At 35.4% G+C, this 14,379-nt stretch overlaps 1 pseudogene; it reads right to left on the bottom strand.

Annotated features, from left to right (window-relative positions):
• The window catches only part of LOC102854737, a 133,499-nt pseudogene extending 121,395 nt beyond the window's left edge, over window positions 1-12,104 (bottom strand).
• Between the last annotated feature and the right edge of the window lie 2,275 nt (window positions 12,105-14,379).

Raw genomic sequence — 14,379 nt, 5'->3', positions numbered from 1 at the left:
GAGAGAATGGTGCAGCAATGAAGGAATGAAAACCCCAAATCCCTGTAAATGTTCATTAAAACTAATAAAATTTAATAATTAAAAAAAAGAAGATTTGCTCATTTTGGGTTGGAAACTCCCAAGGGAGTTGCACTGGTTTAACATAAAGTAGTTCCTCTCTGGTAGTTCCAATCTATCAGCAGCTTTGTAGAAGACAGACAAAAAAATCACCTGCTTTATCATTTGTTGCCTCTGGAAACCTATTAGGGGATCAGTTATGAGTCAGTGCTGATTCAATAGCAATGGGAGGGAGAGATAGAAGTTTAGGTTTTTGGTAGTCAATCTCTATGTTTATTAAAATACTGTCAGAATGCATACCTGCTTTAAAGTCTTTGAGCTTGTGTTATAAATGTGCCTTTGTGTACAGTAGCATTTTCATCTGATAATATCAAAAGATTTTATAAATATCAAGTCCTCCAGGGCTAAAATAATCAGTTAATAGAAAATCATAAGCATAATAATTTCGTTCCAATGATAAAATATTCACAGGATAGGAAAAAGGTTTTGAATTATTTGGTCTGTCATGCTTTCTTGCATAAAAAGCATAACTATTATTATTTAGTTATATTACTAATTCAAAGATATTTTAGTTTTATGCTGATTATTAATAAGTTGAGACAAGATGAGAAAGAAGTTGAAAAAAGTGTGTATAACTCTGCCATTTTCATTGCCTCATTATTTTTATATGATTGTCTATTCCACAGTCAGCCAGCCCCTAGTCTGGTTCTTACTAAGGACCTTTAGATTTTCCATTGAATTTCCCCCTATATTTAGTTAATCTGATACCTAGTCCATCAGGAGAGGTCCCTGTGTACAGTCACCCTTGTTTCATTTTTAAAAAAAGTATTTTAAAGAATAAATACTGGATTGTAAATAACTCTATCATTCTATCTGCAACCTCATTTCTGTTACTGAAGCTGTATATCAATCATCAGTGAAAACAAGACCAAGGACTGATGGTAGAACAAACTATCAGTTGCTCATTTGCAAATTACAAAAAGAAGATGACAAGTCCACTACAATTTGACAGCTTTTCAATTGCTTCCTGTGCTTGTTTCACAAGCACAGGTGAACAATGCAGGACAACAGAAAAAAAAAAAACATTAGTACCTTTGAATTGTTTTATTGAAGAAGAGTACTAAATATTCCATGAATTTCCAAAAAGAGTAAAGAAATCTTTCTTAGATGAAGTTCAATTAAGATACCGCTTAAAGCCAAAGAATATTGAATATACCATGGAGTGCCAAAAGAACAGATAATATGTCTTCCAAGAAGTGCAACCAGGATCTTGTTGTCTCAGGCCATGTTGTCAGAATAAAGGGCCAGTCCTTGGAAAAGTATATCATTCCGGGGAAGGTAGAGGTTAATAGAAAGAGAGGAAGGCTCTCAACAAGGTGGATTGACACAGTGACTGTAACAATGGGTTTGGGTATGTTGAAAGCTGTGAGGATGAGAAAGAAGAGGCCAAAGTTTACCATATCTGCAATTCACAAGATCACTATGACTTATTATTCGCTCCATAAGCCATAATAATAGCAACAGTACTCTTCAGGTGGTGTAAATAATTAATCATCTTAATGGTAATCTCAGTATTGACAATCTTTAAAGAAAGACATCATGCTGGGAAAGGGTGAGGGTCAGAGAAAGAAAGAAATGCCTTCAACAAGATGAACTCACATACTGACTTGAATTTGGTAGAAATATGTTGTTCATGTGATCATTATGAGTCATGGTTGACTTGACAACATCTAATAACAACAATAAAAATATCTTAAAAGATAGACTTAGGGATCTGCTTCTGAAATATCATAATATTGAAAACAAAATAAAACAATTCTACCATGGACATATGGGTTATCAACTCATCATGAGTTGAAATCAAGTGATTGTCGACTAAACCACAACAATGCTATGTGTGTTATGTAAGATGCATATTGTTTTTATGTACCTTCAAGTAAAAATAGCTGATAGCTGATCCTCCAGCCAGTTGTCAAAGGTAGTATATTGCATGGGAGAAGAATGATCATTTATCTCCAGAGGAACAGCTGCTGTGTTTGAATAATATGCTGTTGGATTGGAGGTATAGTGCATTACAACTAAGCCACAGCCAATGCCCAGGTACCGTATATACAACAAATTGCAACAAAAGTTTGCTTCAGCTTGGGCCATCTTCACCATATATGCCATTATAAGAACATTGTTAATCCATCTTATTGATGGTCTTCCTCTCCTTAAGTGACCCATTACTTTTGCAAACACCATGTCCTTTTCCAAGGACTTGCCTTTCTTGATGACATGCCCACAGCGTGTAAGACAATTTTACCAGCCTCTAAGGAATTCCTTGGTTGCACCCCTTGGAGGGCTGATATTTTTTATTCTTTTTTTTTATTTCAACATTATTTTTACAACATAATCTTCCCATTTATTTTTCCCTATTCACTTATTGTTGCACATTTCTTCCCTGCCCACCCTTCCTCCCCCAGTTTGCTCTTCTCCTTGAAAATTAAAAAATAAAATCTTTCATTGTTATACATTCCCCCCACACCAGTACACAGTCCACTTTACTATGCATTTTTTTTTTTTGGAATCTTGTCATGAAAGTAATACCTAATCATATATTCTTTTTAAACAGTTTTCTTCCTCATCTATTCAATGCAGTATACATTATTTATCCCCTTTTCTTATGTTCCCCCCAACCCTGATGTCAGTCCCATTTTACAAGTGGCAATATGCAGTATCTGTCCTTTTGCAAGTGAGATATTTTACTCAGCATAATGTCTTCCATTTTGTATAATAGTTCATGAGTTCCTTGTTTTTCAGTGCAGCATAATATTCCATTGTGTATATATACCACAACTTCTCTATCCATTCGTTTGTTGATGGGCACCTGAGTTGTTTCCAACTCTTTGCTATTGTGAATAAAGTAGCAATAAACATGGGTGTGCCTATTTTTTTAATTCTTATGGCAGTCAGTCCACAATATATTTTATATTCTATGCCAATACCACAATTTTAAAACATCAATTTTTCTTTGGTCTTCTTTATTTATTGTCAAGCTTTTTGCATGTATATGAAGTAATTGACTTTGGTACCAGACTTTGATCAGGCATGCTTTTATCTTTAAAATGGCATTCTTGATCCTTTAACACTTTAAAGAAATATTAGACAGATTATTTAGCCAATACAACATATCTTTCTATTTCTGTTTCCATAGGTATTGGTTATGGATTCAAGTAAAATGAAGTAATTAAAAAAAATTAGTTCTTGGTTTTTTATCATGAAGTTCCCAACTGGTCTAGTTGTGAAGGCTGTTGTTTTTCTGATGTTGAAGAATAGTCTATGTTGAAGACTGTAGTCTTTGATCTATTTCAGTACTAGTAAAATTTTTCATATAAGCATAGAATAATTAAACTTCATATCTTTTAAATCATCTGTATTTTCTAAGCCAAATAATATGGTCATCATCAATTAAATTCAAGTCAAGGATGGCATTTTATAACAACAACAATAAGGTAACTAATGGCATGATCTCCAGAAAGAAATAAAATACAAAAGCAAAAGTGCATGGAAATATTGGAGATTAGAGAAGAAAAATCTTTTTTGTTTGTTGACATTACCTAATTTAATTCTAACAGTAATCTTGTAATAAAGTTTAATTTCTTCATTTGACAAATAATCTAACGAAGTCTCAAAATAAGTTTTATGGTTTCTGTTTGACAAAACTTTGTTTTTTTTTTTTATTATGACACCCTTGTTTTACTATGCATGTTTGGTTTGTTTTGTTTTTCTATGTAAAATTATTGCTTCTACAAAGAGGCTACATTGTTGTCCAGTGGATAAAGATGTTTGATAACAGTAATACAGATTATACATAAATGGTATGGTGGTCAAGTCATAAAAAGTGTGCTATTATAGAATGTCTAAGCCACAAGTTTTGCTAATTCTTTATGAACATGGCAATGACCTTTTCACATATGCAGGATTTATAACGGCTTTAAATTTGTGAGCCACATCAACAGTGCATGAATGTTATACTGTGTGAAAAAATAAGAATTGTAAATGTTATGATTAACACTTCATGAAATACTGCCCTCAAACATCTAGGAAATGTCCTAGAAAATCTAGGGAATGTTGTTATAGACCCAGGACATGATAAATTGAGTGTATATGGAGTTCTGGTGGCCAAGTGCAAAACCGTTGTGCTGACAATCTAAAGAATTATGGTTCAAATCACTAGCTGGTATGCAGGAGAGATATTTAGGCAATTTATCTCCTCCCATGAAATTTACTGCCTCTAAAGGCCCAGTTAAGAGTCAGCTATCAGTTGGTTTTGACTCAAAGATTCACAACTGCAATAGGTGAAACAATCAGGTTTCAGTAATAAGTAGACTATGTTTATAATTATCTTTCTATATCCCTCTTATTTTTACTAAAGAGAATCCTACTAATATGCTATATGAGCTCTAATTTCTTACAACAAAATATATACCATTAAATCTTTAATTTTCTTTAATTCTCAAAATTATATCCATTTTCAACATTGCTAATAGAGAGGCGATAGTTTCTCTTTACTTCTACCCTTTCTATTTTAACCCTAAGTAACAACAAAGGGTCATAAATGTAACTTGTCGTATGTCAAGGTTTGAGTTATAAACCCAAAAATTATATGTTAATTTGGCAAGATGATGATTCTCAATATTATGTAGTTATCCTACACAATAACTGTAGCTGTAAATTCTAACTTCTATGATCTTAATGAGGTAGGAGATCATTTCCTAGGATGTTATGTGGAATTTGATTAGCCAATTGTAAGGAGATATAACACTCTTAATTAGACCTGAGTAGATAGAGAAGGAGTTCCCCTGGGGTGCGGTTAGCATTACTTGTTGTCTTGCATGAGGTAAAAGCAGAGAAAAGACCGGAGAGCAGAGATCTCAGTACCATCAAAAGGAAGGCCTGGGAGTGTCATACGTATAATGCCTAACTGTATACTCCTTTTCAACTGTTCTTTCCTTTATCTGTTCCAATGCAGATTTGTTCACAGGTATTATAAACTATATGATTTCATCATGTTCCTATAATTCTTCTCATATAATTTTAATACCATATTATCTATGAAAGGAGCAGAGATATGGAAACCACACTGCTGATTTTAAGATCTATATCCACTAAGTACTCTGCATGCATTGGAGTTAGTATTTAAAATATTCTGAACCTAATTTTCTTATCATTTGCAGAATTAAAATAACCAAAATTGGAATTTTATGCAAATATGTTACAAAGATGAATGTTATTGCATTTAAAAAGCACAGAAGAGGTATTTGTATTAGATATTATTCCTTTGGCTCTCCCCTCTCCAGGACCACTCTCTGTCTTCCTTTCACAGTGTTCTGGGCCCCAAGAGAGTGACATTTACCAATTCTACCAATGCCCCCCCTTTGCTCCTCTGCTTTGTCTGCAGTTTCATCCACAGAGGAGTCCAGGAAGGAAGTCAGAGGGCAGAAGGATTGTGAAGTCAGACATCAGCGTATCCAGCTCCGACCTCCCTCTCTACCACATAATCAATGGTTGCCTGTATCCTTCAGAATGGCCACAGTTCCTGCCAGCTGGTTCAGTCAATACAATGACTTTCTCTGTATTCCAATAACTGTTACCTCCTTTTGCCCCTTCCAGTCCAGGGTATTGCATTACCCTTTCTTGATTTCCTCAAACCCTACTCTTATAAATAGTCCTTTTATTAAACCTTCTCAAAAACGTCATTTGTGTGTGTCATCTGTTTCCTGCCAGGGCCCTGCAATACAACACTCAATATTATTAGCTATAGGCACTTAATAAACTGCCTTTTGACTTATCTGACTCCTTTGCTAGATTGTGAATTCCTCCAGAGTAGATATCATGATTCATTTATCACTGTCATGCTCTATTATTAAGTACAGTGTTTGGCAAAATTAAAGTATTCAATACATTATTTGTTGATCAAAATGAAGAAATATATATTTTCTTAATTCCTTACACATAGTCATTACTCTCTGATGTCTTCAGTTGCTTTCCCAATGCTTAGTACAGTTCTTCACACAAAGCAATGCCAAATACAAATGTTATGATTAAATGGAATATTTGCTTATGACTAAAATATTTTCATAATTTTGCTCCCAGTGTTCTCTAGTGTATGTTTAGGTCAATTAGTACTGCTCAGATACATACGTATTTTCTTGAATGGTATCTTCCTATATGGAAGAAACAGCTTCTGTCTGAACTATGTTTTTGTGGATATACTCTTACTCACCTATACATACCTGTTAGTCATGCCATTATATATCCACCAGTAAATTAGTGTTTGTTATAATATTATTTTGTGTGGTACAACATTTGTCTGTCAGTTTGCTGTACTGAGATTTCTTGGGGTTGTTGTGACAGAAAGCTGTCCCACTGGTGTGTCAAATGCCATAGTGATTACCAATTTGGACAGCATTTGGAAGAGTTTCCAGATTAAGAAAGACTTGGAAGCAGGATTGCCAACCATTTCTTAAATAACAGGCCTTTGAAAAGCCTATCAACACTAGAGCAATGACTAGAGTAATTATAGAACAGGATTCAGATCTTTTGTTCATAGGGTCACTGTGAGTCAACTCAACTTGATGGCACTTAACAACAACAGCATTACTAATAAAGGGAACTCTGGTGTTCCAGTGAGTAAGTCTCGTTAACCCAAAAACAGTTCAATCTGCAAGTTGCTTGATAGAAGAAAGATGGACAATCTCCTCCTGTAAAATTTAAACCCTCTAAAAACCTGCTGGAGGGTCAACTATGAGTGAGTTCCAGCCAGATGGCACATAACAACAAAAACATTGCTAATAATAATTGATGATGTCTATAAATATTATGTATCTCACTGTGTCTTCCTTTTGCTTAATATTATAATTGGTTTTTACTTCCTTTTCCTTCACACAGAATCTAGTGATATAATGCTTAAGAAGTGGTACTGTCAGTGCAAAGGCAGGTATTTGAGTACACCAGCTTCTAAGAGGAGAAAAATAGGCAATCTCCTATGCAGTTTACAGCCTTGGAAAACACTATGAGTCAGTTCTGACTTGACATCATGTAACAAGAACACTTGCTAAGGAGGTAGTAAGATTCTTTCCCCTCAAATACATTGAATGTAAATTTTCCCTTAATTTTTATATTAGTAGACTCATACAATAGTTGTCATTTTAAAATTAGCTTTTATACAATTATTTATGTATATGCACCATGCTTTATATAATCATTGGTATGCTTTGAGATATATAATTAATTGGTTTTAATCAGTCTTTTTTAAAAATTTTGTGTACATTGTGTTTTATACATTAATTCATATATCTTGTGTTTTATCTATTACAGTTTTTCTCCCCTCATCCTTCTGCCCCACTTCTCCCCTTCTTTTTCTCTTTCTGAACATATATATATTCTATTCCTATTTTCTAAGAGTAATCACTGCGTTGCCCTTTAATCAATTCTTCCCAGAATGATCTTCCCTTGTCTTGATACTTTACAGTCTTCATTGACTCTGTATGCCGTCTCTGCTCTCAGTAACAGGCTTATGCAGTATTTGTCTTTAGTGACTAGTTTATTTAACTCAGCATAATGTTCTCTAGTCTCAGCTATATTGCATAATGCTTTACAAATTAGATGTTATTTAATGATGCCGAGTAATTTATGATGTGAATGTATCACAATACGTAGGTTTAACCCAATCTCAATACAAGTATAAAATTCACTGTTGACGAAGTTAGAAAAGACAATTTTCAATTGAAAATTGAAAGAAAAGAGACTCTCTGATGGCTTAGTGGTAAGGCATTGCCTGCCAATCCAAAACAAAAAAAAAAAAGAGGTTCAAAGCTACCAGCTACATTGTGGGAGAAATTTGTAATTTATCATTGTTGTTGTTAGGTGTCACTGAGTTATAGACAACTCATAGTGACCCTATGAATGAAAGACCTGGACACTTGCATAACTTTCATCATTTCTCCACATTCATAGAGTTTCCAGAGGCAAGCTGCTTCAGAAGTGGATGCCACTCCTGCTTTCAGGCTTGTTTTAATCGGGGAGCTCCACCAAACACTGTCCACCATGGGTAACCATTATACAATTTGACACATCGGTGTCACAGTGTTTAGCATCATAGCAGCCTGGCGTTATCTCTGCATAGCAAATTGACAGACCAGTGCTATAACATTTATGTTTGACCCAAGACAATTAAAACCAGGCCTGAGGGTTGCAGATTAAAATCACCAGACTTTGGCTTGATAGTATAACTGTCTATCTACTAGGCCAACAGAGCTCTCTCATTTTTGTTGTTAGGTGCCATCTAGTCATAGATGACTCATAGCAACCCTATAGATGAAAGACCTGAGCACTTGCATAACTCTCATAATTTTCCACATTCATAGAGTTTCCAGAGGCAAACTATTTTGGAAGTGGATGCCACTCCTGCTTCCAAGCTTGTTTTAATAAGGAAGCTCCACCAAACACTGTCCACCATGGGTAACCATCAATTTAGTGCCCCTAAAAACCCACTGGAGATTAGCTTATATCAGTTGCAATTTGATAGCACATAATAATAACATTCTGAAAAATAAAAACAGATTCATCCATGTCTTATAGTGTTTGATAAATTCATTAATTTTAAATATTATGTAATAATCCATTGTATGAATGTACCATAGTTTTTCTATCCATTTTCTGTTGACAGATACTTGGACTGGAATGAGAAACAAATGGATAGGTGATTAACACTATCGTGGAATAGGTTAAAGGAAGGACTATCTGAAAGTACTAGGTGAATGAACATTATGTCAGCAATCTGAAATAAGACATGTAATACAAAGTGAATTGGGGGAGGAGAAGGGAGAAAAATGTGTATTATTAAATGAATAAAAATATATTATTTCTGTAAACTTTCACTAAAATCACAACTTAAAAAATTGAAACAAAACACAAATAAAAGAAAAGTAGAAGGCATCATAGCCTCTAATATAAAATCCTGCTACATGGCTATTGTATAATAAAAAATAGAATGATATCGGTACAAATATGTAACAAAATTATAAACCCAGAAATCAACCCATTTATTTATGGCCATTTGACATTCATCAAGGAAATAAACCCATTAAATGGGGAAAAGACAACTTATTTAACATATGTTGTTGTCATTAAGTCGAATGTGACTCGTAGCAATCCTGTGAATAGGTCTGAGTCCTATCCTATCTTGTGCCATCCTCATAGTTCCTGACACGAGTCCATTGAAATACTCTGTCAATACACCTAGTTGAGGTTTTTCTTATCCTTCACTGACCCTCAGCCTTCCTAAGCATGATGTACCTCTTCAATGAATAGCCTCTTCTTGCAACATGCCCGAAATGTGTAAAGCAAAGCTTTATCATCTTTGTCCCCAAGGAGCCTTCTGGCTACACTTACTTCAAGATATATTTGTCTGTTCTTTTGGCAGTCCCTGGATGATAGCTAATCTTCTCCAACACCACAGTTCAAAGGCAGCAGTTCTTCTTCTGTTGTGTTTATTCATTATCCAGCTCTCTGATGCACAGCAAGTGGTAAGAAAGACTATGGCCTGTATCAGATATCATTAGTCATCAAATTGACATCATTGTTCCCCAATAAATTGAAGAGGTCCCTGACTGCACTTTCCGAGTATGTCTCTTGATATCCTGACTGTTGGTACCAAGGGTGTTGATTATGAATCCTAGGAAGAGGAAGTTTTTGACAGTTTCAATCTTTTCTCTATCATGATGTTGTCTATTGGTACAGTGGTAAAAATTTTTGTTTTCTTGCTTTGGAGATGCAATCGATATTGAAGGCTATATTCTTTGATCATCTGTACAAATGCTTTAAGTCCTCCACACATTAAGAAAGGAAAGTTGTATCAGCTGTATAATGCAGATTATTGATGAGTCTTTCTCCAATCTTAATGCCACATTCTTTGTCATAGATTTCAGCTTCTCAAATAATTTGCCCAGCATACAGATTAATTAGGTATGGAGAGAGAGAACACACTCTGACACACTCCTTTCTTAATTTTAAATCGTGAAGTGTTCTCTTGCTCTGTTCCCACAACAGCCTCTTCATCTAGTAGGTATAGGTTTTGCATGAACACAATTAAGTTCTCTGGGTTTCCAATTCTCCTCAAAGTTAGCCATAAATTGCTATAATACACACACTTAAATGCCTTTGAATAGGCAATAAAGCAGAAATGTACATTCTTCTGATAATCTTTACTTTCAGGAAGGATCCATGTGAGGTCACCAATGATATCCCTTGTGCCATGGCCTCTTCTAAATCCTGCTTGAACTTCTGGTAGTTCTAAATCAATATACCATTCCAGAGAATTTTGAAAGACCTTCAGCAGTGTTTCGCTTGCATGTGATATTAATGATATTGTTGAACAATTGCCACATTCTGTTAGATCACCTTTCCTGGGAATGGAAATGAATAAAGGACCTCCAGCAATCTGTTGGCCATACAGCTGTCCTCCAAATTTTCTGGCATAGGCTGGTGAGTGCTTCCAGGGCCACGTCTGTTATTTGAAACAAATCAATTGGTTTTCCATTGATTACTAGGACCTTATTTCTTGTTAATGCCTTCAGCATAACTTCAATTCCTCCTTTATTATCATTGGTTCCTGGTCATATGTTGCTCCCTGAAAATTTTCACTGTCAGTGTATTCTTTTTCATACTTTGACTTTGTGGAGTCCATTCATCTTATTTTGATGCTTCCTGGATCATTCAACATATGGTCCATAATATCTTTCAATATTACAATCAAGGCTTATGTTTGTTTTCCAGTTCTCTCAGTTTGAGAAATGCAGAGCAAGTTCATCCCTTTATATTCTCCAATTTATGTCCTTTGCACATTCCATTATAACACTTTGCTTTGTCTTCTTAAGCTAACCTTTGGAATCTTCTGTTCAGCTCTTTTACCTCAGCATCTTTTTCCTTTGTTTTGGCTTTTCAAGGCTCTAGTGCAATTTTCACAGTCTCTTCTCACATCCATTTAAGATTTTTCTTTCTCTTCTTTCTTTGTAAAGACCTTTTGATCTCTTCATGGATGACGTAAAAAATGTCATCCCACAATTTATCTGGATTTTAATCATAGATGTTCAATGCTTCAAATCTATTCTTAAAATTATTTTGAAATTCAGGTAGAATAGACTCAAGATCATATTTTGGTTCTTTATTTCATTTTCTTTGACCTCAATTTGTACTTGCACATGAGTAATTGATGGTCTGATCCACAGTTCACCCCTGGACTAATTTGGAATGTTGATATTTAACTTCTCCAATCAATTCTTCCATAGATGTAGTCAATCTGATTTCTATGCAGTTCATAAGGTGATGTACATGTGTAAAGCCACCATTTTTGTTTTATTTTTAAAGTACTTTTAAAAATGTATATGAGTAAATCTTTAAAAGTAAAAAATTTGATAATTCTATTTCAAGTCTCAATTCTGTCACCAAGTCCATATTTTCCAACTACTTCCTTCTTCAATGTTTCCAAGTTTTGCATTCTGGCCACCAATTATCATTAACACATCTTGATTGCATATTTGGTCAATTTCAGACTGCAAAATGTGGCTAAAAGTTTCAATTTCCACCTCTTTGGCTTTAGCTGTAAGAGTGTATATTTGAATAATAGTCATATTAACATGTCTTCCTTGTATGTGTATGGATAATAGATTATTCATAACCCAAGCATCCTTAACAAATGATACTGGAAAAACTGGATTATCTATGTGCAGAAAACTGAAACAGAACACATATCTTACTCCATGCACAAAACCAATTGTAAAAAGAGCAAGGGTCACATGGAGTGACCATATATGACTTTTACCAACTCTACATAGGAAATATGCCCCCGTTAACTGCATCAATAACACAAAATCAATTTCCATAAGTTCAGTTATATCTCCTAAGTTCCCATACCTCTTTCTATTCATCTTAACAATAAGTTTACCACTTTGCTGGGTCCAAAATCCAATATCTGTAGTAGCATACAGACCACACAAAACCATATTGGGGAGTCAAATGGTTATAATCCAGATTAAAAGCTGAATACAGTCGAGGAAAAAGAGCCCTCAAAAAGTCCACACAGGCACCTCTACCTCAAGCCTCATGACTGTAAGTGCTCTCCAGTTCTCAGTCCTGCCAATATTGGCTCTTCAACTCCGAAAATGTCCAAAAAAGTTCTCAGTTCTGCCAATATTGGCTCTTCACCTGATTGCCCAACAAAATTCTCAGTCCTACCAATTTTGGTTCAGCCTTGGTTGCTGTTTCTGTCTTGAAATATGTTCTACATTTTCTTCCTTCTTCTTCACTCTTCAGCGAAAGATTTAATCTCTGTGGCTAGAACTCATCAATGTTTTTGTGAGTCTAGCCAATCTGCTTGTAGATTGTTGAGATTGGCCAATTCCTTCGTGGATAGGCCAACATGCACCATTCACATAGTCCCACCTATCCAAATGTTCAGTCATCCACATTCAAACAATGCTAGAAAAGTCATATTGAAAGATAAACTCCATACCAACTAAAAGTAGATCAGAGACCTAGGGGTTAAACAAACAAAGCCCATAAATATCCGACACTATGGCACACAACAACAATAGCTGTAGTCTATTTTTTTGCTAGTGAATCCAGTGTGACCAGAGTGCTCCTTGTAGGAAATGATGGTGAAGTGCATTTTCACATACTTTAGGCATGGTGCTAGGAAAGGCTAATCCTTGAGAAGGGACATCATACCTAGAAAGGTGAAGGGTCAACAAAAGAGAGAAAGATCTTCAGAGGGATGGATTGACACAGTGACTGCAGCAATGAGCTTAAGTGCATCAGAAATGATGAGATGGTACTGGATAATACAAGGATAAGGTTTGTCATTCATAGGGTTACTATGATCCATACTTGACGACACCTGACAATAACAACAAGACTAAGGAACAAATAAGTTTGCAAACATAGCCACATTTGTGGCATAAAAGGAGTGGACAAAATTAATTAATATCTTTGTTAACTAAAAATTTTTTTCAAACATGATGAAAAGAAAAAAATATTTGGCAATGATATTTTAGACAAGAGACTCATAAATAAAATTTGCAGAGTACTATAATGCTTCTGTATTCATTATGCTGATGATACAATTTTGCATGTTCAAAGTGAGGAGGAGATGAAAACTTGCTGCATAAGAAGAAAGACTACAGTCTTCAGTATGGATTACATCTCAACATCAGAAGACAAAGATACTCACAACAGGACCATGATAGGTCGAGAAGACTGAAGCTGTCAATGATTTAATTTCGCATAGATCAACAATCAATACCCTTAGTACCAGCAGTCAGGAAATCAGGAGAGATATTGCACTAGATAAGTCTGCTGTCAGGGACCTCTCCAAAATACTGGAGAACAATGATGTCAGTTTGAAGACTAAGCTTTGCCTGATTCAGGACATAGTCTTCTCAATCCTTTGTTGTTCACCAGAGAGCTGGACAATGAATCAGAATCATAGAAATAGAATTGGTGCTTTTGAGCTGTGGTGTTGGAGAAGAGTAGTGAATATCCCACAGACTGTCAGAAAAAACAAACAGATATGTCTTGGAGAAAGTATAGCCAGAGTGTTCCTTGGAGGCATGGATAACAAAGCTATATCTCACACACTTTGAGCATGTTGTTAAGAGAAGCTATGCCCTGGAAAGGGATGTCATGTTTGGAAAGATGGAAGGTCAGCAAAAGAGAGGAAGAGCCTCAGCAGGATGTGTTGATACAGTGACTGAAGATATTGGCTCCAGTGTGTCAAGGATCCTGAGGATAGGATAGGAGATGGATAGGATAGGATAGGATAGGATAGGATAGGATAGGATAGGATAGGATAGGATAGGATAGGATAGGATTAGGATAGGATAGGATAGGATAGGATTAGGATAGGGTTCAGATCTGTTGTTTGTAGGACTGCTATGAGTCATATGTGACTGCATGGCACCTAATGATAATAACAACAACAGCAGTGCCTCCTCAGGAAAAAGACTGATAACCCAATTACAAAATGGGCAAAAGCCAGGAAAAAACTCTTCACCAAGGAAAATGTTAAGGTGGGCAACAAACATGAGGAAATGATTGAAATAATTAGCACTCAGAGAGATACAAATCAGAACAACAGTGAGACACCGCCTCAGCCCATCAACGATAGATAAGTTTACAGGACAATAAACAGTAAAGGTTGGTGAGGATAGAGAGATTTGAACTCTTGTGCACTGCTGTGGGGATTGTAAAATTGTACAATCACTATTGAAAGCAGTTTGG

The sequence above is a fragment of the Elephantulus edwardii genome, unplaced genomic scaffold (genome assembly GCF_000299155.1).
Source record: "Elephantulus edwardii isolate Elephantulus edwardi_28Jun2011 unplaced genomic scaffold, EleEdw1.0 scaffold00163, whole genome shotgun sequence".
Classification (NCBI taxonomy): domain Eukaryota; kingdom Metazoa; phylum Chordata; class Mammalia; order Macroscelidea; family Macroscelididae; genus Elephantulus; species Elephantulus edwardii.
The sequence above is the reverse complement of the archived record's forward strand: the minus strand, read 5'-3'. Positions and strand labels throughout refer to the sequence as shown.